Below are 25,713 nucleotides of genomic sequence, written 5' to 3'. Positions count from 1 at the left end.
CCTCGAGAGGTATTGCTTGACCACAGAAGGAACAGGTATCTGAGGTGAGTCAGACCCAGGCTGGGATTCCATATCTTCTGGTCATGTGATCTCAGGGACATTGCCTAGGCTATCAGTATTGGGCCTCTACCATGTTTCAATGTCGAAAAATATGGATTCTTATCTTAGTTATGGTTTCAATGCTGCGAATACATACCATGACCAAGGCAACTCTTATAAAGGACAACATTTGATTCTGGCTGGCTTCCAGTTTCAGAAGTTCAGTCCATTAGCATCATGGAAGTATGGCAGTGTCCAGGCTGACATGGGGCTGGAGGAGCTGAAACTTCTATATCTTGATCCACAGGGAGCAAGGAGGTGATTATGTTCTACACTGAGCAGTTCTTGAGCACTGAAGACCTCAAAGACTATTACCACAGTGACGTACTTCCTCCAACAAGGCTTTACCTAGTCCAACTGAAGACCCCAGAGACTATTACCACAGTGACACATTTTCTGCAACAAAGCCATGCCTCCTAATAGTGCTACTCCCTATGAGCCATACATTTAGACTCATGATTCTATGGGGCCATACCTATTCAAACCACCACAATTCTGTAAGGCTGAAATACTGATATATTTAGAAAAGGGTCTTGAATTTTCCATACTTCTTAAGGAAGGCTCTGTGAAGGGTGAACCAGAGAAACTCACTGGCCACTCTCTTCAGTCCCAGGCTAGTGAATTCCACTGGCAGAGAACCATCACTGGACAGGTTCGTGGGTTTGGAACTGTGGTAGGGGAAATACAGGGTTCTGTGGGAACCTTAGGAACTAAGGCTCCCAGTTCAAATATTGTGAAGGAAAACAGAAGCACGGTATTTCTAGATATGCTGGTGCACCTCTGTAATAGAAGATCCCACAAGGATGAATCAGGAGAATGGACTTGAGTTTGAGGATGGTCCTTGGGTAGTGGGGGCTGGCATGGTGATGGAGTTAATTCAGAGGAGCCAAGGCATTCAACATGGATCCATACTAAGCTCTTAACAGAATGAGCGTGCAGATTCCTTGAGACAGAGTACAAATGTCCCCATGTAATGCAGAAATCCCTGCCAACTTCTTACAATTCTAGAGCCCAGAAAGATCAACATCGAGGAGCTGTCTTCTTGTGTCTAGTGAGGGACTTACTGGCATGCCCTCAAATGTCAGAAAGCAGGAAGAATAGCAAGTGTGGATGAATTGTGTTCTTACATGGGCTCAGAGCCAAATGTACTCAAAAACCTCTTTTATTTTCCTTGTTTCTGTTTCTGTGTGTGGTACTAGTGCATGGCTATGTTGGCACTAGATGTCTTTCTTGATGGCACTGAACTATATTTAGTGAGTTATATTCTCTCATTGAACAAAGGACTTATCAAGACCTGTCCCCAGGGATCCTCTGTCTCTGCCTCAAGAGTGCAGTGATTACAGGAGGGCCACAACACCTATCTAGACTTTAAGAGGACAATGGATCTTAACTGTGGTCATCATACTCCCATGGCAAGCACTTTATCTATTCACTCTCTACCTTAGAATCATGTCTGATGTGTTTATAAGATAAAGAGCTATAAGTTATGTTCTATGGCAGTGTGGTGAGGTATGGGGGAAAGGGATGCCTCTGCAGGCAGTATAGTAGAGAATAGAGTTTATTCAGTGTATAGGGAGGGGAGTTAAGAGGGTAGTAGAAGCAGAGAAAGGCAGAGAGAGGGAGAAAGTAGAGATGTAGAGGCTGGCCATGGCCATGAGCTCATGGAGAGAGGGGGAAGGGAAGGGGGAATGGAAGAGCTCAAGAGGGAAAGAGAGAAGCAAGAGGGAAGGAAGAGTGAGAGAGAGGAGTGGGCAAGCAGCCATCTTTATTGGGCCAGGCCTACCTGGCTGTTGCCAGGTAACTGTGGGATGGAGTTTACACAGAAGAGTAACATTCCTCTGTTTTGGTTTAGTTAAAAAAGAAACATTAGAATGAGGTGATGGCGAAGCAGGAATAGGGTATTGTGATATCTGGCTGCTTCATGCTGGCATTGGGGAGACTGGTCTATGGGGAACTTAGAAGAATGGATATGGGGGATGTTTGTCTAGTCTTAGGAGAGTTGGCGGTTTCGTTTTTGTCTAGGTCCTGTGGATTATCTGAGGATAGGTCAGAAGGTTCAGGTGCAATAGAAGCAGTCTGTGTCTGTGACAGGAGATGGAGCACCTGAAGGTTGCCTCTGCAGAGTTGTCCTGGATCTAGTAAGTGCATGGTCTTCGAAAGATGTTGAAACACATTATTATAGGTAGAGAATAAGATTAGGTACGTTTGGGAGAAAGAAATTATTTTCTAAGATGTACATTTGAAGCCCAGAGGAATCCTATCCTCTAGAATAGGTAGTAAGTGGGAACTTGGGGTATCTGTACTTATCTGGATGGAGTCTACTGGCTCCATGAGAGGTAGATCTGAGTGGGTTTTCTGTAGCTTATAAGATAACAACCTGAGTTAACAACATGAGCAGTCTTTAAGATGAGCCTTTTTTGGAGCAGAAGGAACAAGAATTTGTGATTAAAAAGTTGGATCCTATAGTGGAATGTTTTATTAGAGTTGATACTAGGGCAGTGGCATAGCAAAAAGAGGAAATATGAAGTATTTAATTAATAGAAACCAAGTTTAGGTAAGGAGGTAACAGATTATATCTGTGAAAGTTTTTTTTCTAGCTACTATCTTAGCTGTCAATGTAGTCAGAAGTCTGAGAAATAAACAAAAATCTAGCAGTTATATATTATTCTTAAAAATGACAGAGTTCAGTAGCCAACAGTTCTCTGTGGTCTCCATGGTCTCCATGGCAACTTAGGCATTTTTGTCTGGCTTTCAAGCACAGAAGACGCAGGGCTTTTTCTGTGGAATGGATACACGTGACATGAGAAATGACTTACCTTGGTTTAGCCAAGTCATTTGACTCATGGTATCCAGTTTTGTCCACCGTGTTTCTCAGTGATTATCATATCACAATGCAGGCAGTATCCTGTAGCTGTGTCCATATCTTCTGAGACCATTTAGCATCCTGGGCCAACTCTTAAAGGATTTGGGAAGTCTGATTGTCATAAACATAACACTTAGCAAACTTCTGACAGGATTGAGGGCTATGGTTATAACTGAATAGAATTTACTGGCAATAGTAAAAAATCATATTAAGACAGGATAGGAATGAAAATTTTAAGCTGGCAGGCAAGCTGTGGGAATTGTTATTTTGCAGAGGGAGGGAGGGACTGGTTGGTGTGCATGGCTGCTGCAGTGGCAGAGGAGGCAGCAGCAGCTGTTGGGAGCGCAGAGTAGGCTGCACTGTTTGTAGAGCTAAAGACAGGTGTAAGATCACTAGGAGCCATGATAATGACATGTGGGCCCCTGCTGTTGAAGGCAGGGGCTGTAGGGCGCAGCTGGCAACAGAACTGTGTGTTCATTTTGATCAGGCGCAGGGCGGGACATTCTACCAGCACTTGGAAGTCTCAGCCCAGTGCCCCCAGCTGTTGGAGTATCCCAGCAATGCATGCACAAAATTCTTCTGGCGGACTGCACTCACTTTATAAGTCCAGGGCAGAGAGGGAAAGAGGAAGAGAGGAAGGGGCTCGCATGTGCAGGTGTTGCTTCTCAGACAAGGCGAAAGCTGTCTCTCTGGAGGCTGCAGCGGGACATCTAAAAGCAACTACAGTAGTGGACAAACAGGAAGGGCCCAGTGGTCGGGCACATGGTAAAGGAAGTCCAACAGATGGGGCGTATGGCAGGATGCAAGGAGCAGGGCCAGACCACTTTTCCTGCCTTGGATGTAGAGCAGAGTTAAGGAGGAGAGAGCAGAGGGCAGCAAGAAGGGTCCCCAGCAGGGGGCAGAGCCAAATCCACTTTTCAGGCAAACCACTTGAACCAGGTTGAATCAGTGGCCTCAGCAGGCCACAATGAGGGAGGGGAGAGGGGAAAGACTGACCCATGGGCAAGACACATGGGCCTGGGGACTAACGCTCAGAGGCAAAGCAGCTGAGACAGAGAGCAGTTGTCCAAGCCTAGCCTGGAATTCTCAGCCACGGGAAAGAAACTGTCTCCCGCCGGGCGTGGTGGCGCACGCCTTTAATCCCAGCACTCGGGAGGCAGAGGCAGGCGGATTTCTGAGTTCGAGGCCAGCCTGGTCTACAAAGTGAGTTCCAGGACAGCCCGGGCTATACAGAGAAACCCTGTCTCAAAAAACCAAAAAAAAAAAAAAAAAAAGAAACTGTCTCCCAGGAGAGGGAAATCTCACCCAAGGGAATAAGTCCTAGAATGATGCTCAGAGTAGCACAGGGGTAGCTCCGAGATCAAGAAATCTTCCCTGAGACCCTGGCACAGTTACTCTGACCAGTGGAGGATGGGGGCTTACCAGTTCTGGGCTAGCGAGTATGGATCTCTTGTGGTAGCTGGGATGGGATGCAAACCTGCAGAGTTTCTAGATCCGAGCCTCTACACCAATGATGTGTTCATTGCCCGTCTCCAGACAGACCACGCCAGACCAAACAGTTCCACATGAGGTTCACTGAAGGAGAAAAGGTCTGTGAAAGAGAAGGCGGGGAGAGAAGAAGAGAGATCAGAGGGGTCTTCCTTTTATATGGATAGTGACTTAGCCACAGGTAAAGGTGGAAGGTGAGCCAAATGGATTCTGGGAATATGGTGGCAGTTGCCTTGGCAACACGTCACTGGGTTCAGAGCTGCTCCTGATACCAAAAATGTCCATCCTTTTTATGGTCCTATTTATCCATTCACTGGGATAGAGCCCTCATCACCTACATGTAGGCTTAGATTTCTTTTTCAAAAATATTTTCATTTAGGGTTCTCAAACAGTTCAATCTCCCTTCTTACCCACTGACAGGGGAAGGGGGAAGAAGATTAATAGGAAAAGGGTGTTGTGGAGCTATTTAGAAGTGCTTCCTTGTGGTGATTCCACTCTTCAATGTCAGCATACTAGCAGTCCAGTTCAATACCAACACCAAACTCAAACCAGTAGAGGCAGGACGATCCAGCAGAAACAGCAAGGATCCCTCAAATAGGCAGGAGAGTGGCGAGAATCAACAGTAAAAACACAAGAAGTTCTTTGGTGCATTTCTCTCTAGGAAGTGAAGACCAGTGAAGCTTTGAACTGTATAGAAATACAAGAGTATCCTCTCATTGTTTGTGGGGTTCCACTTATATTCTTTCTAAACACCAAGAGCCCTCTAAAGTGTCTGTTTTAAGCAAAACATCACGTGTTCTCTCACAAGACAGCTTCCAGAAAAATATTCACGTGACATAACTGAGTTTTTTTTTTTTTTTTAAATCAAAACAGAATTTTCCACTTCACCTAAATACCTCCTTTCATTAAGCCTCATGTTCCCATGCTGGGACATTCTGGTTTTCCATGTCAGGTGTTTTTGTGTTTGTCTTGGTTTGTTTTGTTTTTTTTTTGTTTTTTTTTTGTTTTTTTTTTTTTTTTTTAATATTTTTATTACATAATTTCCTCAATTACATTTCCAATACTATCCCAAAAGTCCCCCATAGCACCCCCCACTTCCCTACCCACCCATTCCCATTCTTTTGGCCCTGGCATTCCCCTATATTGGGGCATATAAAGTTTGCAAGTCCAATGGGCCTCTCTTTCCATTGATGGCCGACTAGGCCATCTTTCGATACATATGCAGCTAGAGACAAGAGCTCCAGGGTTCCGGTTAGTACATCATGTTGTTCCAACAATAGGGTTGCAGATCCCTTTAGCTCCTTGGGTACTTTCTCTAGCTTCTCCATTGGGAGCCCTGTGATACATCCTATAGCTGACTGTGAACATTCACTCCTGTGTTTGCTAGGCCCCGGCATCGTCTCACAAGAGACAGCTATATTTGGGTCCTTTCAGCAAGATCTTGCTAGTGTATGCAATGGTGTCAGCGTTTAGAAGCTGATTATGGGACGGATCCCTGGATACAGCAGTCTCTAAATGGTCCATCCTTTCATCACAGCTACGAACTTTGTCTCTGTAGCTCCTTCCCTGGGTGTTTTGTTCCCAATTCTAAGAAGGTGCACAGTGTCCACACTTTGGTCTTCATTCTTCTTGAGTTTCATGCGTTTAGCAAATTGTATCTTATATCTTGGGTATCCTAAGTTTTGGGCTAATATCCACTTATCAATGAATACATATTGTGTGAGTTCTTTTGTGATTGTGTTACTTCACTCAAGATGATGCCCTCCAGGTCCATCCATTTGGCTAGGAATTTCATAAATTCATTCTTTTTAATAGCTGAGTAGTACTCCATTGTGTAAATGTACCATAATTTCTGTATCCATTCCTCTGTTGAGGGACATCTGGGTTCTTTCCAGCTTCTGGCTATTATAAATAGGGCTGCTATGAACATAGTGGAGCATGTGTCCTTTTTACCGGTTGGGACATCTTCTGGATATATGCCCAGGAGAGGTATTGCTGGATCCCCTGGTAGTACTATGTCCAATTTTCTGAGGAACCGCCAGACTGATTTCCAGAGTGGTTGTACAAGCTTGCAATCCCACCAACAATGGAGGAGTGTTCCTCTTTCTCCACATCCTCGCCAGCATCTGCTGTCACCTGAATTTTTGATCTTAGCCATTCTGACTGGTGTGAGGTGGAATCTCAGGGTTGTTTTGATTTGCATTTCCCTGATGATTAAGGATGTTGAACATTTTTTCAGGTGCTTCTCTGCCATTCGGTATTCCTCAGGTGAGAATTCTTTGTTCAGTTCTGAGCCCCATTTTTTAATGGGGTTATTTGACTTTCTGGAGTCCACCTTCTTGAGTTCTTTATATATATTGGATATTAGTCCCTTATCTGATTTAGGATAGGTGAAGATCCTTTCCCAATCTGTTGGTGGTTTTTTTGTCTTATTGATGGTGTCTTTAGCCTTGCAGAAGCTTTGTAGTTTCATGAGGTCCCACTTGTCAATTCTCGATCTTACAGCACAAGCCATTACTGTTCTATTCAGGAATTTTTCCCCTGTGCCCATATCTTCAAGGCTTTTCCCCACTTTCTCCTCTATAAGTTTCAGTGTCTCTGGTTTTATGTGAAGTTCCTTGATCCACTTAGACTTGACCTTAGTACAAGGAGATAGGAATGGATCGATTCGCATTCTTCTACATGTTAACAACCAGTTGTGCCAGCACCATTTGTTGAAAATGCTGTCTTTCTTCCACTGGATGTTTTTAGCTCCCTTGTCGAAGATCAAGTGACCATAGGTGTGTGGGTTCATTTCTGGGTCTTCAATTCTATTCCATTGGTCTATTTGTCTGTCACTATACCAGTACCATGCAGTTTTTATCACAATTGCTCTGTAGTAGAGCTTTAGGTCCGGCATGGTGATTCCACCAGAGGTTCTTTTATCCTTGAGAAGAGTTTTTGCTATCCTAGGTTTATTGTTATTCCAGATGAATTTGCAGATTGCACTTTCTAATTCGTTGAAGAATTGATTTGGAATTTTGATGGGGATTGCATTGAATCTGTAGATTGCTTTTGGCAAGATAGCCATTTTTACAATGTTGATCCTGCCAATCCATGAGCATGGGAGATCTTTCCATCTTCTGAGATCTTCTATAATTTCTTTCTTCAGAGACTTGAAGTTTTTATTATACAGATCTTTCACTTCCTTAGTTAGAGTCACGCCAAGATATTTTATATTATTTGTGACTATTGAGAAGGGTGTTGTTTCCCTAATTTCTTTCTCAGCCTGTTTATTCTTTGTGTAGAGAAAGGCCATTGATTTGTTTGAGTTAATTTTATATCCAGCTACTTCACCGAAGCTGTTTATCAGGCTTAGGAGTTCTCTGGTGGAATTTTTAGGGTCACTTATATATACTATCATATCATCTGCAAAAAGTGATATTTTGACTTCCTCTTTTCCAATTTGTATCCCTTTGATCTCCTTTTGTTGTCGAATTGCTCTGGCTAGGACTTCAAGTACAATGTTGAATAGGTATGGAGAAAGTGGACAGCCTTGTCTAGTCCCTGATTTTAGAGGGATTGCTTCAAGCTTCTCACCATTTACTTTGATGTTGGCTACTGGTTTGCTGTAGATTGCTTTTATCATGTTTAGGTATGGGCCTTGAATTCCTGATCTTTCCAAGACTTTTATCATGAATGGGTGTTGGATCTTGTCAAATGCTTTTTCCGCATCTAAGGAGATGACCATGTGGTTTTTATCTTTGAGTTTGTTTATATACTGGATTACGTTGATGGATTTCCGTATATTGAACCATCCCTGCATCCCTGGGATGAAACCTACTTGGTCAGGATGGATGATTGTTTTGATGTGTTCTTGGATTCGGTTAGCAAGAACTTTATTGAGGATTTTTGCATCAATATTCATAAGGGATATTGGTCTGAAGTTTTCTATCTTTGTTGGGTCTTTTTGTGGTTTAGGTATCAGAGTAATTGTGGCTTCATAGAATGAGTTGGGTAGAGTACCTTCTGTTTCTATTTTGTGGAATAGTTTGTGAAGAACTGGGATTAGATCTTCTTTGAAGGTCTGATAGAACTCTGCACTAAACCCATCTGGTCCTGGGCTTTTTTTAGTTGGGAGACTATTAATGACTGCTTCTATTTCTTTGGGGGATATAGGGCTGTTTAGATCATTAACCTGATCTTGATTCAACTTTGGTACCTGGTATCTGTCTAGGAACTTGTCCATTTCATCCAGGTTCTCCAGTTTTGTTGAGTATAGCCTTTGGTAGAAGGATCTGATGGTGTTTTGGATGTCTTCAGGATCTGTTGTTATGTCTCCTTTTTCATTTCTGATTTTGTTAATTAGGATGCTTTCCCTGTGCCCTCTAGTGAGTCTGGCTAAGGGTTTATCTATCTTGTTGATTTTCTCAAAGAACCAGCTCCTTGATTGGTTGATTCTTTGAATAGTTTTTCTTGTTTCCACTTGGTTGATTTCACCCCTGAGTTTGATTATTTCCTGCCGTCTACTCCTCTTGGGTGAATTTGCTTCCTTTTGTTCTAGTGCTTTTAGGTGTGTTGTCAAGCTGCTAATGTGTGCTCTCTCTAGTTTCCTTTTGGAGGCACTCAGAGCTATGAGTTTTCCTCTTAAAAATGCTTTCATTGCGTCCCATAAGTTTGGGTATGTTGTGGCTTCATTTTCATTGAACTCTAAAAAGTCCTTAATTTCTTTCTTTATTCCTTCCTTGACCAAGATATCATTAAGAAGAGTGTTGTTCAGTTTCCACGTGAAGGTTGGCTTTCTATTATTTATTTTGTTATTGAAGTTCAGCCTTAGTCCATGGTGATCTGATAGGATGCATGGGACAATTTCAATATTTTTATATCTGTTGAGGCCTGTTTTGTGACCAATTATGTGGTCAATTTTGGAGAAGGTACCATGAGGTGCTGAGAAGAAGGTATATCCTTTTGTTTTAGGATAGAATGTTCTGTAGATATCTGCCAGATCCATTTGATTCATAATTTCTCTTAGTTTCACTGTGTCCCTGTTTAGTTTCTGTTTCCATGATCTGTCCATTGGTGAAAGTGGTGTGTTGAAGTCTCCCACTATTATTGTATGAGGTGCAATGTGTGCTTTGAGATTTACTAAAGTTTCTTTAATGAATGTGGCTGCCTTTGTATTTGGAGCATAGATATTCAGGATTGATAGTTCCTCTTGGAGGATTTTACCTTTGATGAGTATGAAGTGTCCCTCCCTGTCTTTTTTAAACTTTGGGTTGGAAGTCAATCTTATCAGATATTAGAATGGCTACTCCAGCTTGTTTCTTCATGCCATTTGCTTGGAGAATTGTTTTCCAGCCTTTCATTCTGAGGTAGTGTCTATCCTTTTCTCTGAGATGAGTTTCCTGTAAGCAGCAAAATGTTGGGTCTTGTTTGTGTAGCCAGTTTGTTAGTCTATGTCTTTTTATCGGGGAGTTGAGTCCATTGATATTAAGAGATATTAAGGAAAAGAAATTGGTGTTTCCTGTTATTTTTGATGTTAAAGTTGGCATTCTGTTCTTGTGGCTGTCTTCTTTTAGGTTTGTTGAGGGATTACCTTCTTGTTGATTCTAGGGCGTGGTTCCTGTCCTTGTATTGTTTTTTTTCTGTTATTATCCTTTGAAGGGCTGGATTCGTGGAGAGATAATGTGTGAATTTGGTTTTGTCGTGGAATACTTTGGTTTCTCCATCTATGTTAATTGAGAGTTTGGCTGGGTATAGTAGCCTGGGCTGGAATTTGTGTTCTTTTAGTGTCTGTATAACATCTGTCCAGGATCTTCTGGCTTTCATAGTCTCTGGTGAAAAATCTGGTGTAATTCTGATAGGCTTGCCTTTATATGTTACTTGGCCTTTTTCTCTTACTGCTTTTAGTATTCTATCTTTATTTAGAGCATTTGTTGCTCTGATTATTATGTGTCGGGAGGTATTTCTTTTCTGATCCAGTCTATTTGGAGTTCTGTAGGCTTCTTGTATGTTCATGGGCATCTCTTTCTTTAGATTTGGGAAGTTTTCTTCTATAATTTTGTTGAAGATGTTTGCTGGTCCTTTGAGTTGAAAATCTTCATTCTCATCCACTCCTATTATCCGTAGGTTTGGTCTTCTCATTATGTCCTGTATTTCTTGGATGTTTTGAGTTAGGATCTTTTTGCATTTTCCATTTTCCTTGATTGTTGTGCCGATGTTCTCTATGGAATCTTCTGCACCTGAGATTCTCTCTTCCATCTCTTGTATTCTGTTGCTGATGCTTGCATCTATGGTTCCAGATTTCTTTCCTAGGGTTTCTATCTCCAGTGTTGCCTCATTTTGGGTTTTCTTTATTGTGTCTACTTCCCTTTTTAGGTCTAGTATGGTTTTGTTCATTTCCATCATCTGTTTGGATGTGTTTTCCTGTTTTTCTGTAAGGACTTCTACCTGTTTGATTATGTTATCATGTTTTTCTTTAAGGATTTGTAACTCTTTAGCAGTGTTCTCCTGCAATTCTTTAAGGGATTTTTGTGCTTCCTCTTTATTGTCTTCTTCCTTTTTAGCAGTGTTTTCCTGCATTTCTTTAAGTGTGTTATTAACGTCCTTCTTGAAGTCCTCTATCATCATCAGGAGATATGCTTTTAAATCCGTGTCTAGCTTTTCCGGTGTGTTGGGGTGCCCTGGACTGGGTGAAGTGGGGGTGCTGGGTTCTGATGATGGTGACTGGTCTTGGTTTCTGTTAGTAAGATTATTACGTTTACCTTTCGCCATCTGGTAATCTCTGGGGTTAGTTGTTATCGTTGTCACTATTTAAAGATTGGAGCAGAAGCTGTGTTCCACTCACCAGCAGTCCCAAAATCCTGCGGCGGGGGTCGTGGGTAGCTGGCGGGTGTCAGGCAACCCTGCGCTCCCGCTACCCTGGCGCTGATCCGGCCGGGTGAGGCCTGTGGCCCTACTCAGGCCGGTTTCTGCTTCCCTAACTAATGCAGTCTCAGGTCCCGCGCAATTGGATTGGAGCAGAAGCTGTGCTCCCCTCACCAGAAGTCTTAAGATCCTGTGGCGGGTGTTGTGGGCAGTTGGCGAGTGTCAGCAGACCCTGCGCCCCAGCTGCTCAGGTGCTTTTCTGACCGGAAGAGGCTTGTGGCCCTGTGTGGGCCGGATTTCTCTCTCCCCAACCAGAGCAGTCTCAGGTCCCGCGTGATTGGACTGGAGCAGAAGCTGTGTTCCACTCACCAGCAGTCCCAAAATCCTGCGGCGGGGGTCGTGGGTAGCTGGCGGGTGTCAGGCAACCCTGCGCTCCCGCTACCCTGGCGCTGATCCGGCCGGGTGAGGCCTGTGGCCCTACTCAGGCCGGTTTCTGCTTCCCTAACTAATGCAGTCTCAGGTCCCGCGCAATTGGATTGGAGCAGAAGCTGTGCTCCCCTCACCAGAAGTCTTAAGATCCTGTGGCGGGTGTTGTGGGCAGTTGGCGAGTGTCAGCAGACCCTGCGCCCCAGCTGCTCAGGTGCTTTTCTGACCGGAAGAGGCTTGTGGCCCTGTGTGGGCCGGATTTCTCTCTCCCCAACCAGAGCAGTCTCAGGTCCCGCGTGATTGGACTGGAGCAGAAGCTGTGTTCCACTCACCAGCAGTCCCAAAATCCTGCGGCGGGGGTCGTGGGTAGCTGGCGGGTGTCAGGCAACCCTGTGCTCCCGCTACCCTGGCGCTGATCCGGCCGGGTGAGGCCTGTGGCCCTACTCAGGCCGGTTTCTGCTTCCCTAACTAATGCAGTCTCAGGTCCCGCGCAATTGGATTGGAGCAGAAGCTGTGCTCCCCTCACCAGAAGTCTTAAGATCCTGTGGCGGGTGTTGTGGGCAGTTGGCGAGTGTCAGCAGACCCTGCGCCCCAGCTGCTCAGGTGCTTTTCTGACCGGAAGAGGCTTGTGGCCCTGTGTGGGCCGGATTTCTCTCTCCCCAACCAGAGCAGTCTCAGGTCCCGCGTGATTGGACTGGAGCAGAAGCTGTGTTCCACTCACCAGCAGTCCCAAAATCCTGCGGCGGGGGTCGTGGGTAGCTGGCGGGTGTCAGGCAAATCTGCGCTCCCGCTACCCTGGCGCTGATCCGGCCGGGTGAGGCCTGTGGCCCTACTCAGGCCGGTTTCTGCTTCCCTAACTAATGCAGTCTCAGGTCCCGCGCAATTGGATTGGAGCAGAAGCTGTGCTCCCCTCACCAGAAGTCTTAAGATCCTGTGGCGGGTGTTGTGGGCAGTTGGCGAGTGTCAGCAGACCCTGCGCCCCAGCTGCTCAGGTGCTTTTCTGACCGGAAGAGGCTTGTGGCCCTGTGTGGGCCGGATTTCTCTCTCCCCAACCAGAGCAGTCTCAGGTCCCGCGTGATTGGACTGGAGCAGAAGCTGTGTTCCACTCACCAGCAGTCCCAAAATCCTGCGGCGGGGGTCGTGGGTAGCTGGCGGGTGTCAGGCAACCCTGTGCTCCCGCTACCCTGGCGCTGATCCGGCCGGGTGAGGCCTGTGGCCCTACTCAGGCCGGTTTCTGCTTCCCTAACTAATGCAGTCTCAGGTCCCGCGCAATTGGATTGGAGCAGAAGCTGTGCTCCCCTCACCAGAAGTCTTAAGATCCTGTGGCGGGTGTTGTGGGCAGTTGGCGAGTGTCAGCAGACCCTGCGCCCCAGCTGCTCAGGTGCTTTTCTGACCGGAAGAGGCTTGTGGCCCTGTGTGGGCCGGATTTCTCTCTCCCCAACCAGAGCAGTCTCAGGTCCCGCGTGATTGGACTGGAGCAGAAGCTGTGTTCCACTCACCAGCAGTCCCAAAATCCTGCGGCGGGGGTCGTGGGTAGCTGGCGGGTGTCAGGCAAATCTGCGCTCCCGCTACCCTGGCGCTGATCCGGCCGGGTGAGGCCTGTGGCCCTACTCAGGCCGGTTTCTGCTTCCCTAACTAATGCAGTCTCAGGTCCCGCGCAATTGGATTGGAGCAGAAGCTGTGCTCCCCTCACCAGAAGTCTTAAGATCCTGTGGCGGGTGTTGTGGGCAGTTGGCGAGTGTCAGCAGACCCTGCGCCCCAGCTGCTCAGGTGCTTTTCTGACCGGAAGAGGCTTGTGGCCCTGTGTGGGCCGGATTTCTCTCTCCCCAACCAGAGCAGTCTCAGGTCCCGCGTGATTGGACTGGAGCAGAAGCTGTGTTCCACTCACCAGCAGTCCCAAAATCCTGCGGCGGGGGTCGTGGGTAGCTGGCGGGTGTCAGGCAACCCTGCGCTCCCGCTACCCTGGCGCTGATCCGGCCGGGTGAGGCCTGTGGCCCTACTCAGGCCGGTTTCTGCTTCCCTAACTAATGCCGGTTTGTTTTGTTTTGAGACACTCTTTCTATTAGGTAGCTCTGGCAATCCTGGATCCCTATGTAGACCAGTGTCTTAGTCAGGGTTTCTATTCCTGGACAAAACATCATGACCAAGAAGCAAGTTGGGGAGGAAAGGGTTTACTCGGCTTACACTTCCATACTGCTCTTCATCACCAAGGAAGTCAGGACTGGAACTCAAGCAGGTCAGGAAGCAGGAGCTGATGCAGAAGCCATGGAGGGATGTTCTTTACTGGCTTGCTTTCCCTGGCTTGCTCAGCCTACTCTCTTATGGAACCAAGACTACCAGCCCAGAGATGGTCCCACCCACAAGGGGCCTTTCCCCCTAGATCACTAATTGAGAAAATGCCTTGCAGCTGGATCTCGTGGAGGCATTTCCCCAACTGAAGCTCCTTTCTCTGTGATAACTCCAGCCTTGGTCAAGTTGACACAAAACTTGCCAGTACAGACCAGGCTGCTCTTGGATACTCAGACACCTGCCTTTCCTTCTGCCTCTAGGGTGCTGAAATCAAAGGCATATACCACCACATGAGGCCACAATCTGAGTTTAGAGGGAATCAACATGGTCAAACCATAGCAGTTGTCTTATTTAGGATATAAATTACTCTGAAGAGACACCATGACCATGGAAACTCATAATCAGAAGCATTTAATTAGGGATGGCTTGCAGTTCAGAGGTTTAGTCCATTATCAGCATGGCAGGAAACCACCTACCACAGGGGAAAGACTGACTTATACAAGGCCCCCAATCCTTCTAAATAGTGGTCCCATTCCCTGATGACTAAGCACTCAAATATATGAGGCTATGGGGCTCATTATTATTCAAATCAGTGCATTCCACTCCCCACAGGCTTGTAGCCATATTGTATTGAAAATGAATTTAGTCAGATTTCAAAAGTCCCCATAATCTATAACAAACTCAACACTAATAGTCCAAAGTTTAAAATGTCTTCTGAGATTTATGGCAATCTCTTACCTGTAACCCTCTGCAAAATAAAATAAAAAAAGCAGAGCACATACTTTCAACATACAATGCCACAGAATGTATATTACCATCTGGAAAAGGAGGTAAAGAAGCCTAGTGAGAAAATAGTGGACAAAAGCAAGCCTGAAAACCCGATGGTATACTACAAACTCTGCATCTCCATGTCTGATGTCCAAGTCCTTTCATCTTCCTTGACTACAGCATACTTCTCTCTCTTGGGCTCATTCTACTTCCTGTGCGCAGGAATCCCAAGATTCTGGCATCCCCAACTTCTTGGGGTCTCAACACAATCCAGGCTTCCCCTTTATAGCTTCATGTAAGGGCCCTGTAGGCAACATTGCAGAGATAGCCCCTGAAACACAACAGGCATCAGCAGCTTTCTTAACGCATTGAGGGAGAGCTCACCAACTTTTTCTCTTATTAACACTGAAGCCATAATCACATGGCCACAGCTGTCAAGTTCTGCTGCTTGCTGGGGCTGAACCAGAGCCCCTCATTCAAATACATTTTCATCAGATTTCTGTTTTCAATGGTTTCCTTCACAGCTGAAGACTTTTTAAATATTTTTTTTACAAGTTGGGAACTTAGCATTGATGGGGTCTTTCCCTGAGGCCACCACTCCCTTTATTCCACTAGCATCAGGCTTTCCTTAAATCCTTTTGACCCCCTTGAGAGCAGCATTTAACTCCATTACACATCTTGGTGCTTCTTTTCTCCTCAAAATGTACATTTTGTATTTTTCTTTCTCAGCTCCTTAAATATCTACATAAGTGTGGCCAGTAATAACCATACAGCAAAGTCAATATTACGCTGCCTTGAAATCCATTTTTCCAATGCTTCCATTAATCCAAAACTTCACTTTAGTCGCAGGCAGAGTTTTTTTTTTTTTTTTTGAAAAGGGCAAAGGCAGCCACATCCTCTGCCAAAATATTACAAAAACAACAGTCTCTGGGCCACTTACCAATACAATATTCTTCTCCTCTGAAACCGCTTCATCTGGGCCTGCCAAATTTATATTGTTCTCAGCACTACTGTCTTCCACACCCCACTTATGTGTTCCATTAAGGACCATTTAAAGTGAGACTTTCAAGTGCTTTCCAAATCCAAAGTCCATATTCTGTGAAGAAGAGGCTTAGACAGACCTATCACAGCAATACCCTCCCTTCTCCCTGGTACCACATTCTGTCTTAGTCATTGTTCTGTTGCTGTGGAGAGACACCATCAACACAGCAACTCTTGTGAAAAAAGTATGTTTTGGGGGCTTGCTTACAATTTCACAGGTTTAGTCCATCGACATCATGGTGGGGAACATAGGGGCAGACTTGGTGCTGGAGAAGTAGTGGAGAGTTCCACATCCAGATCTATAGGCAGCAGGAAGAAAGAGAGCCACTGGGCTTAGCTTGGGCTTTTGCAGCCTCAAAGCCCACCTCCAGAGACATGCTTCCTCCAGCAAGGCTACACCTATTCCAAGAAGGCCACAGCTCCTAATCAGTCCCTGATGACTAAGCATTCAAATATATGAGTGGAGGAATAGGGGCAGGGGGCACATTCTTATTCAAACCACTACATCCATCAGGACTAGCACACACTGACCGGGACTTCCTTTGCTGAATTCCTTCAGTTCAGTACTTGGTGGCATGAAGAGGCTGTTAATCAAATGGCTCCCAGATGTCCCTCAATAAAGGAATGGATACAGAACATGTGGTACATTTACACAATGGGGTACCACTTAGCTATTAAACACAATGAATTTATGACATTCTTAAGCAAGTGGATGGAACTAGAAAATATCATCCTGAGTGAGAAAACCCAACCACAAAAGAACACACATGGTATACACTCACTGATAAGAGGATATTAGCCCAGAAGCTGGTAATACCCAAGATACAATTCACAGACCACATGAAACTCAAGTAGAAGGAAGACCAAAGTGTGGGTGCTTCGGTCCTTCTTAGAAGGAGAACAAAATACACACAAGAACAAATACTAAGATGAAGAGTTGAGCAGAGACTAATGAAAGGTCACCCAGAGACTGTCGCACCTGGGTATTTACCCCATATACAGTTACCAAACCAAGACAGTATTGTGGATGCCAACAAGTGCTTGCTGACAGGAGCTTGATATAGCTGTCTCCCGAGAGGCTCTACCAGTGCCTGACAAATACAGAGATCCATGCTCTTAGCCAGCCATTGGACTGAGCACAAGGTCCCCCCTCAATGGAGGAGCTAGAGAAAAGACCCAAGGAGCTGAAGGGGTTTGCAGCCCCATAGGAGGAACAACAATATGAACCAACCAGTAACCCCAGAGCTCTCAGGGACTAAACCACCAACCAAAGTGTACACATGGAGGGACCCATGGCTCCAGCTGCATAGGAGGCAGAAGAGGGCCTTGTTGGACATCAATGGGAGGAGAGGCCCTTGGTCCTGTGAAGTCTCAATGCCCCAGTGTAAGGGAATGCCAAGGCCAGGAATCAGGAGTGGCTGGGTTGGTGAGCAGGGGGAGGGGGCACGGATAAGGGTTTTTTGTAGGGGAAACAAGGAAGGGGAATAACATTTGAAATGTAAATAAAGAAAATACTTAATAAAAATCAAAACATTAATCTTCCTATGGTGATCAACACTCAACAGCTTATAGGGTGAAGACAATGGATAAGGCTTTAGAGGCAAATGAATTATGATGCTCAGGCAGTAAGCCAATGAGACTTTGCTACATCAGAGGTTGGGAAATTATTCCAATGACTGAAAAAAGCTTGCAACCTTTACAAAAATCACACAAGGGTCAATTGACACTTAAAATATGTCTCACAGGTATGTCAAAGAAGAGTTTGATCTTTTCTTTGTTTGATTTTGTGTGTCTGTGTTTGTTTCTTGAAACACGTACTGTGTGTGCAGCCTTGGCTTTCGTGGAATTCCCTCTGTAGAACAGGCTACCTCATACTCACAGAGAGCTGCCAGCCTCTGCCTCCAAAGTTCTGGGGTTAAAAGCAGTGTGCCATTACCACCCAGCTAAAAAAACAATTTGAAGGAGACTTCCTGGATCTAATCTCAGAGATGTTATTATTAGCCTTTGACAATGTTAATGGAGCATGTTTCAAGATTAAGACCACATTAGTGCAAGAAAAAACAACGGGGTCCTCTCCTTCTGAGCTTGCTATTCTTACTATGATTCCAAATGATTGACAGTTGATAAGTGTAGATCTAAAACTTGTTTTGTCCATCATCCCCTTGACATCACAAGACTGTGAAAGACTTGCCTTTGCCATGCCAAGATTTACTATGTGTTGCCCTGCCAAAATATATCAATGAAAAGGCATGTTAAACAGCACTGTTATATGCCAGGCATATGTGGGCTCTGCTTTGGCTCCTGTCAAAAAAAAAAAAAAAAAAAAAAGATAGTCCCTCAGCTATATACTATCCTTTATATAGGTGTCAGCTATATACTATCCTTTATATAGGTGTCAGCTATATACTATCCTTTATATAGGTGTCAGCTATATACTATCCTTTATATAGGTGTCAGCTATATACTATCCTTTATATAGGTGTCAGCTATATACTATCCTTTATATAGGTGTCAGCTATATACTATCCTTTATATAGGTGATCCTCTGATTCCAGTCCCTGAGACACAACATTAGAGAATCTCAGACAGCAGATAATCTGCATTTTCTCAACAATGCTACAGAGGACCCAGTAGTTGAGGATCAGTGAAATTAATGTCTGCCTGCAGCAGAAATAATTCATTGCATTCAAGTCAATTTCATTCATTCTCAATATGATATTCTACAAACAAACAAACATGCAAAGACAAATGCACACAAGCGAGTGCGGGCGCGCGCGCGCACACACACACACACACACACACACACACACACACACGTGCTAGTAGAGCTCTGTATGGGTCAGTGGTAGAAGTACTTAGAATGACTTCTCTCACATTGTGGTCTGGTATCTCCAACGGTTTACAAAATCTCATGGTTTACCTGAAATGAAGGCCACAGACATTTCATTTATCCGAATATTCCTGTGTGAAGAGAACTATGTCCAGCCACATTAATGTTAGGTAGAAATGCACCATAACATACTCACCTGCATCACAGAGATAAAAACAATTAAATGATATTCTAGCTTGCAAGCTCAATCCCACTTCCAAGCCAGATGGTTTACTGACAAACCTTGCTTAGATCTGTTGAAACTGAATGATTAGTCGTGAGGTTCAGTTTGGTTTGTGTGATTCTGTGTTTGTTGGTCAAGGTACTGTTGTCCAAAGTCACCTTCAAAATTACTAACAGCTCATACTTGGACAGGTAGATTTCTGGTAACTAGGTATTATTCTCCACCAATAAAGACCCACCTCCTTATTTTTTTCACATTTTATTCCATTAAAACAACAATCATTATGAGCTTGGAATAAAAAAGCAACTGCTTAGGATATACTACTCAATTTCTTCATTTATTCAATAGTTTTTCTTTCTCTTTTTTTTAATATTTTTTATTACGTATTTTCCTCAATTACATTTCCAATGCTATCCCAAAAGTCCCCCATACCCTCCCCTGCACTTCCCTACCCACCCATTCCCATTTTTTGGTCCTGGCGTTCCCCTGTACTGGGGCATATAAAGTTTGTGTGTCCAATGGGCCTCTCTTTCCAGTGATGGCCGACTAGGCCATCTTTTGATACATATGCAGCTAGAGTCAAGAGCTCCAGGGTACTGGTTAGTTCATAATGTCGTTCCACTTATAGGGTTGCAGATCCCTTTAGCTCCTTGGGTACTTTCTCTAGCTCCTCCATTGGGGGCCCTGTGATCCATCCAATAGCTGACTGTGAGCATCCACTTCTGTGTTTGCTAGGCCCCGGCATAGTCTCACAAGAGACAGCTATATCTGGGTCCTTTCAGCAAAATCTTGCTAGTGTATGCAATGGTGTCAGCGTTTGGAGGCTGATTATGGGATGGATCCCGGATATGGCAGTCTCTAGATGGTCTGTCCTTTCGTCACAGCTCCAATCTTTGTCTCTGTAACTCCTCAATAGTTTTTCTTCAGAGATTTTTATGCATGAAATCCGTTTTCTTAATAAAAAAGTAAATTACAGAGCTTGGCAGTATTGGTGGGTTTTTTTGTTGTTGTTTGTTTTTTCTTTTGTTAGTTTTGTTTTCTTCTGTTTTAGAGCCAGGTTAAAGTCATTTACATAGAGACACAGCCTTTTTTTCCTGCTCAGTTTGTTTTCTCAATGCTCTCCTGGGGCTCACAAGTGAAGATACTGGTTTTATACTGGTTTTACCTCTGTCTGGTTTTTGTATTTGTCTGTGGTAATGCTTTCTAGATTTCAATCTCTCTGTTTTTCTGTCTCTCTGTCTCTCTGTCTCTCTCCTGGAGTAGGCCTCAAATGAGGAAGACATAGCTGGCTTTTTGCTTGTAAGTTGGAGTCTTAGTAAAGTGTGTAGTGAGCTGGGCATGGTGGTACATACCTTTAATCCCAGCACATGGGAAGCAGAGGCAAGCAAATTTCTGAGTTCGAGGCCAACCTGTTCTACAGAGTGAGTTCCAGGACAACCAGGGCTATACAGAGAAACCCTGTCTCAAAAAACGAAGACAGACAGAGAGAGAGAGAGAGAGAGAGAGAGAGAGAGAGAGAGAGAGAGAGAGAGAGAGAGAGAGAGAGAGAGAGAGAGAGAGAGAAATGGACCAAGCCTATATGAATAATTTTTTAATCTCAATATTGTTGTTATTGAAGCTGTGAAAACTGTTTTAACATATTCTTTTTTTTCTCCTTAACCTAAGGCTCAAACTTTTTCTCAAATAGGAGATTTGATGTTTTCCTTGTATGTGCTGCTAATTCTACAAAAACGTAAAAGTCTGTAATTTGGGTTTTTGCTTCATTTGATTTCTGAGGCAGAAATCCAGATAAGCTGGGCAATTTGAAAACAGAGACAGATCAATGTCTTTTCTTAATTTATAAATAAATGCTGATCATTCCATTCTGAGAGAATGTTTCACTTGAGTTTGCGTCCACAGGCGAGCACAGCCTCCTTGCAGCTCCTCTGTTGCTGGTCCATACCCACCACCAGTTCTCCATGGATGACGATATAGCTGTGCTCGTTGCCATCATCAACAATGTCTCCAGCATGTGCAAAGCCGGCTTCGCAGGTGACAATGCTCCCAGGGCGGTCTTCCCCTCCATCATGGGCCGCCCTAGGCACCAGAAAGTGATGGTGGGTGTGGGTCAGATGGACTCCTACGTGGGCGACGAGGCCCAGAGCAAGAGAGGCATCCTGACCCTGAAGTACCCCATTGAACACGGCATTGTCACCACCTGGGACAATACAGAGAAGATCTGGAACCACACCTTCTATAATGAGCTGCGTGTGGCCCCTGAGGAGCACCCTGTGCTGCTCTCTGAGGCCCCCCTGAATCCTAAGGCCAACCGTGAAAAGATGACCCAGATCATGTTTGAGACCTTCAACACTCCAGCATTGTACGTAGCCATCCAGGCTGTGCTGTCCCTGAATGCCTCTGGTCGTACCACTGGCATAGTGATGGACTCCAGAGACGTTGTCACCCACACTGTGCCCATCTACGAGGGCTATGCTCTCTCTCACCCCATCCTGCGTCTGGACCTGGCTGGCTGTGACTTGACGGACTACCTCATGAAGATCCTGACGGAGCGTGGCTACAGCTTCATCACCACAGCTGAGAGGGTAATCGTGCGTGACATTAAAGAGAAGCTGTGCTGTGTTACCCTAGACTTTGGACAGGAGATGGCCACTTCCGCATCCTCTTCCTCCCTGGAGAAGAGCTATGAGCTGTTTGATGGCCAGGTCATCACTATTGGTAATGCGCAGTTCTGCTGCCCTGAGGCTCTTTTCCAGCCTTCCTTCTTGGGTATGGAATCCTGTGGTATCCATGAAACTACATTCCATTCCATCATGAAGTGTGACTTTGACATCAGTAAAGACCTCTATGCCAACAGAGTGCTGTCTGGTGCCACCACCATACCCATTGCTGACAGGATGCACCACCATGTACACATTGCTGACAGGATGCACCACCATGTACACATTGCTGACAGGATGCAGGAGATTGCTGCTTTGGTTCCTAGCACCATGAAGATCAAGAACATTGCTCCTCCTGAGCACAATAAATGGATCCATGGCTCCATCCTGGCCTCACTGTTCATCTTCCAGGAGATGTGGATCAGCAAGCAGGAGTACAATGAGTCTGACCCTTTGGTCTTCCTGGGAGTGGGTTGAGGTGTTGAGGCAGCCAGGGCTGACCTGTACACTGACTTAAGACTATTTTAATAAAAGTGCACACCTTACAAACAAACAAACCAACAAAAAAGAGAGGATGTTTCTGTCTGTAACGTGATGTGTTTCACCAATGTTTCTCTTCTTGCTTATGTGCATCATTTAAGTTAATGTGTATTTAATTTTTATGCATTTAAAAATAAAATTGTCAACAATGAAGACATGTTTGGCCTTTTTATACAGAAATTAGATTATTAACAGATTGCATTATCTGTCTTCTTAGGATGCCTTATTTGTCTCTTCTTTCAAATCTGCTATTTGGATAATCCTCATTGTTGTTCTCACTTTCCTCATTTGGGCAGCCTCTGTCTACTTTCCTGTCTCACACAGTTAGCCTATGCTGGACCATTCTTGAAGAGTTTACAAACAACCTTGTTATTTTCTTCATCACAACAAAATGATCTGCATGCTGTATAGATGGCAGTGATCTGCATGCTAGCATCACTGGCAGTGATTCTAACTTTGATATCTCTAAAGGATGTTTCTACCTCATTTAGTATTTGACTGATTCTAAATATGCTACAGTTTCATTACCACTTTTAGAAACAGCACCCATTATAGAAAAATGTAATAGTCCTAACTCTTTGATATGTTTTCAGGTCCAACATTTCACAGGACAGTGAATCCATCCTGTATATGTTATTCATACCAGATCTCATTCTGGGCTTCTGGAATGATTAAATGATTAAAGGGAATGATCAAGTGGATGGCTTGGTAGCCTTTAGAGCTATCAAAGTTCTCCAATGCTAGCATGCAATTACACATGTTCAGGTTTCTTTGGGGGCAAAAAATGCCTATGTCCCCTAAATCCCAACCACTACATACCATAATTTCCCGTCCCTCCTGTGCCATTTCAAATACTCCTTCTTTCGCAGATGTGACTTAGTGAGGTCTTGCAGATGGTTGGTTCCCATATTTGATTCTCTGGTCCTTTCTCTTTTGTTCACGTGGTTGACTGCTAATGCCAGTTCTCACTTTATGTGTTCTGAGCTGATTGCCACATTAGGCATATAACATATATCCCTGAACACCTGCAGGGCCATGCCATAGTTTAACACAAACAGCCTATCATCATAATGTTCCCTGAAAAACATACAGGGGGAAATCTTACCTCCCCGCAAATATTTCTTATCTCTTCATTATAATGTATAAATTAAAATTTTTTGGGTAATCTCAGGAGTTCAGAAGAACACTAGTGTTGGACTGACCCAATTCTGGCAGCTGTTCCCAGACAATTTGATAGAAAGATGAAGTTGATAGTGGTTGGGAGCTTGGCCTTCCTAAGGTGAGGGGGTCAGAGATGTGTTGTGCTTCCACAGAAAACAAAAAGAAAGCTTGGATCAAAGAATCATCATGAAAGAGCATAATTTCAATGATGAGGACACCTTGAAATGTCATTCAAATGGAGACACATCACCATCCCTAAAGAGAAAATTATGCATCACACACAGCAAGCATTACCACCCACTTGGGGACAATTTTAAAAACTTACTTAATAGTCTGAGCTCTGATTTGAGGAACAAGAAAAACTGTCACCCCTACAACCATGCTCCCCATGATTTTGGTTTCCATTAGTGATCACAGGTGAGGATGTCACTTCACAGGGTGATCCAATTATGACAAATATCCAGTGATTTTACCCATTGCCCTCCATGCAGGCTCATGGCTCCTGTACTGACTGCACTAATACTGACTTTGTGCCCTTGTGGTGGTTTGAATAGGAATATCCCTATAACCCCATGTGTTTGAATGCTTGGCCAGTATGGAATAGCACCATTAGGAGGCATAGCGTTGTTGAAGTAGGGAACTGTGTCACTGTGGGGTCAGACTTTAAGGTCTCACATGCTCAAGCTACACTCAGTGTGGCTCACATTCTCTCCATGCTGCCTGTGGATCAAGATGTAGAACTTTCAGCTCCTCCTCCAGCACCATGTCTACCTGCATGCTGCCATGCTTCCTGCCATGATGACAATAGACTAAACCTCTGAAACTGTAAGGCAGCCCAAATGAAATGTTTTCCTTTATAAGAATTGCTGTGGTCGTGGTGTCTCTTCACAGCAATAAAACCCTCACTAAGAAGGTCTCTTACCTGCACTATGGAAAGAAATGTCTTTGCCTTTTGGGGCCAGGCTTTGTCTTCTGGATGGGCCATTTCATGTAATCACACAGCCTTTAAGGCATTGCTGGCCCATTTCTAGGGATACTGCTCTATAGACAGAGTTCTTCAACTTTTTCTCCCCCTTAACCAACACACTTTACATCTACTTGTGAGGACAATCTCTACTTGTTAGGCCTAACTGGCCTGTGTCTTCAGCAACACTATCAATGTCTCCGCTACTGCGTTAGGGAAATTATATACAGATGGGAAGGAACTTGGAACAGCAATTTTGCAGAATGTTCTGCCAGTATTTACTTTCTGCTAGATCATCATATGGGTTATCGTCAGTTTACTGGTATGTATTGCTTCAATATGACAGATAACTCCTGGTCCAACAATGGTTGGCTTGACTGCTTGAGGAGATCTGTAAAATCACACCCTCCTCCTGGTGGGGCTGGCCTAATTGGTTCTCTTGGCTCCTCCCCTTCTGGCATCACTGGCAGTGATTCTAACTTTGATTTACCCTACATTTTCCAATAACCCATGAACCCCATATATTGTCTTACTCAATCATATGAACTTCCTACCATTCTAATGATTTCACAGAAACGGAGTTGGGTGTAGCATATAGGTAATAGACTTTCGCACACTTCCCTGCTTCATGTACTCCTTGTCCATAGACTTTTGTTACTCCCTAGAGAGACTCTCCACCTGTCCAAGGACTGACTGACAAGGTTTTTTTCTCTCCTCTTCTTAGCCAGGCAGCTTAGAGCTTTCAAGGACATTATGCCAAGAGCCTTCTGTCTCCTGAATGACTTGCTGATAGTGATGAAAAATAGTTGATATGTTTTCCACTGTTTGTCTGTTCCAGGTTTGAACTCTGAGCTCTCCAAAGAAAAGCTTCAGAGGATGCCAGTGAAAGCACCTTTGAGCAGCATGGCCTTGAGGTCTCTGGTTTTGTTGAATCTCAAATTGGACTTCAGTTCCTCTGCACCTGATCAGGACATTCAACTTCACGAATTTAACTGATTTGCTGTTCTTGGGGAATGTTTTTATTTCTACCCGTCCTCCAAAAAATATTTGGTGAACTCTTCCTTTTCCCCCTAGCTCATTGTAACATTCTTCTCCACTGCTAATCATTCTTGTTTTTCTCTTTCTTCACCTTGAAATTTCTCCATTTTCCTCTTTCCCAGCTTACCTAACCTTTAACGTCTTTCAGTATTTTCACTTTTAGTGTAGATACTTTCTAAACTCCTAATCATATTATTTTCCATTTTCTGGTCCTGGATTCACGTGTTGATTTTCAGTTTGTTTCTGTATCTTGTATGTTTTCATGTTAAGTTAGAAGGTTGTTTTCTTGATTCAGAGCCCCACAGCCTAACGGTAGGTGGATCTTGGGAAATGAATCCTGCATAAGAGAGGAAGGACTATAGGAACCAGAGAGGTCAAGGGCACCACAAGAAAAACTATAGCATTCAGTAACCTAGGGTCATCGGGGCTCACAGAGACAGAACTTGCATGGAGCTGACCATGCCATAGTTGTGTAGCTTT

General features: G+C 44.3%; 1 pseudogene; it reads left to right on the top strand.

Annotated features, from left to right (window-relative positions):
• Window positions 1-20,825: 20,825 nt before the first annotated feature.
• Window positions 20,826-22,007, top strand: LOC147004498 (actin, cytoplasmic 1 pseudogene; annotated as a pseudogene).
• The last annotated feature ends 3,706 nt before the right edge of the window (window positions 22,008-25,713 follow it).

The sequence above is a fragment of the Mus caroli genome, unplaced genomic scaffold, assembly GCF_978045245.1.
Source record: "Mus caroli unplaced genomic scaffold, Mus_caroli_1 scaffold_5, whole genome shotgun sequence".
NCBI classification, from domain to species: Eukaryota; Metazoa; Chordata; class Mammalia; order Rodentia; family Muridae; genus Mus; species Mus caroli.
Note: the sequence above shows the minus strand (reverse complement) of the source record. Positions and strands in the feature narration are given on the sequence as shown.